Source organism: Hetaerina americana, unplaced genomic scaffold (assembly GCF_022747635.1).
Source record: "Hetaerina americana unplaced genomic scaffold, ioHetAmer1.1.p SCAF_1, whole genome shotgun sequence".
Taxonomy (NCBI): Eukaryota; Metazoa; Arthropoda; class Insecta; order Odonata; family Calopterygidae; genus Hetaerina; species Hetaerina americana.
The window spans coordinates 60493747-60495512 of record NW_027286069.1 but is presented as its reverse complement, the minus strand read 5'-3'; the positions used below and the strand labels follow the sequence as shown (position 1 = coordinate 60495512).

The window sequence follows — 1766 nt, the reverse complement described above, 5'->3', positions numbered from 1 at the left end:
CCAAATTTGTGTCCACATACAACGGGCATTGAATAACCACACTGAAAAGTGAAGCGAATGAACAAACCAAACGAAAGCCGCTAAAATGCTACAAATTTTTTCTAGTATTTAATCCTTATGAGTAACAGAAAGTCATATATTGCTTAAAAATTTGAGCCGTGACATCGTCACCCCCAAAAAATTGTTTTTTAGGTCCCTAGTGAGCATTTCTTACTTTCGGCAATACCCTCATAAACCTCAAAATTCGACATGAGTAGTAACTAAATTATGCGTTAAATAAGAAGAAATGCCACCCTTTACCAAACAGTCATTTCTCCGATATTTACATTGGGCACCAACTTGTGCAATTCAAATGACTTATCAAGTTAATTATGCCCTTGAATTAAAACTTGTTTTAACTATTCGATTAATGATGGAATGTGCAAAATGAATAAATTGCAACAGCCACAACAGGTGCAACAAGCTCAACAATTACCCTAACGGACTCCGAAGCAACACAGAAACTGCTCCTTGGCAGATTATGTTATCTAGGCAAGAGTCCGCATCGCCCATTTTACACGCCAAACGATTCCGTAAAGCTCATGAGGATGACGCATGTTCAAAATCATGATAAGAACTGCAAACATACGCAATATTTCTTGAGGCTGCTCTTATTTCATAAAGTCAATACGAGGTAATATTGAATTACTTATCAAAAGTAAAAATTAATATTTTAAACTAATTAACTTACTGTAATGAAGATCCTCCAGTTTGAATTGCTATTGGCGAAGTCTACTAGAGACTTCGACAGATTCCACTTATAGCGAACCTGAAAATTATAGAGATTCCCACATGCGTAAAATATAACAATGTTATTTTCATGTTTAAATTTGCAAAAGTGCTACATCGGAAAAGTACCAACTACAATGATTACAATCGGAAGCACTGACTCCCCTCATTCAAACATTGACCTTGTCAAGATGGCGGATGCCGCATAAACGCGGTAAACGTATAAAAACACGTTCAACGGTAACGTAGAGAATTCAACGCTCATCGCCAATTTTCAAAATAAAAAATATTGCACCGAAAAAGCAACGAATATAACTATTACACCAAGCTCAAAAGATTACTGACGCAGACTAATAAGTAAACCGAAAAAGATGTAAAAGGAACACCCATCACACCAACACACAATTTCATGCTGGTATTCATTAAAATACTCCCTATTAATAAATTTCAGATTTACTACCCATTTTAAGTTACATTTCATATTAACACAAGGAAAACTACAATTTTCACAAAAAAATTGCGAGGAAATATGATTTAACAGGTTCCTTTAAAAAATTACGGCATGGTACGAGTAATGGCGGGAGATAAACGATTCGGTATACATTAATGTGGGTGTTCGACTTGAACCACACGAATTCCAGGATACAAAGTTACACGCTAGCGTGCACATTTAAATACAACTTACTTTGCAATAACAGAACAATACTTCACAAATTCTTGACGTTCACAGAATAGACCGGTACACAACTATGCCACAATGCAACCCCTCGACGAAAGGCAGGAACACAATTGCCATCTACAGATAATTTCGAAAATTACGAATCGAATTTCATATATCTATTGTTTTATAGATGTGAAGCGCGTTTTTATTTGAACATCTTGAATGGAGCTAAAGAACCATTAATTGACTACCCTGAACTTTTTAAAGCGAGTTTTCCTCCAAAGAATATATTTTTTGATACAATTATAAACTACCAATGTATTTTAACTGTTTTGTA

The 1766-nt window shown here is 35.1% G+C and overlaps 1 protein-coding gene across 6 annotated transcripts in view; it reads right to left on the bottom strand.

The window, feature by feature from the left end:
• Nucleotides 1-1549, bottom strand: part of HnRNP-K (Heterogeneous nuclear ribonucleoprotein K) — a 51376-nt gene extending 49827 nt beyond the window's left edge. For 4 of the 6 annotated variants that reach the window (XM_071590346.1, XM_071590377.1, XM_071590394.1 and 1 more), the window contains exons 1-2: nucleotides 1454-1549; nucleotides 731-808 (exon numbers count right to left, since the gene is read on the bottom strand). The gene's annotated coding sequence lies outside the window, so the exon portion shown is untranslated. Of the gene's footprint in view, nucleotides 1-730; nucleotides 809-897; nucleotides 967-1453 lie in introns of those variants that run through there. The other 2 variants (XM_071590353.1, XM_071590361.1) reach the window with 2 other exon arrangements.
• Nucleotides 1550-1766: the final 217 nt, after the last annotated feature.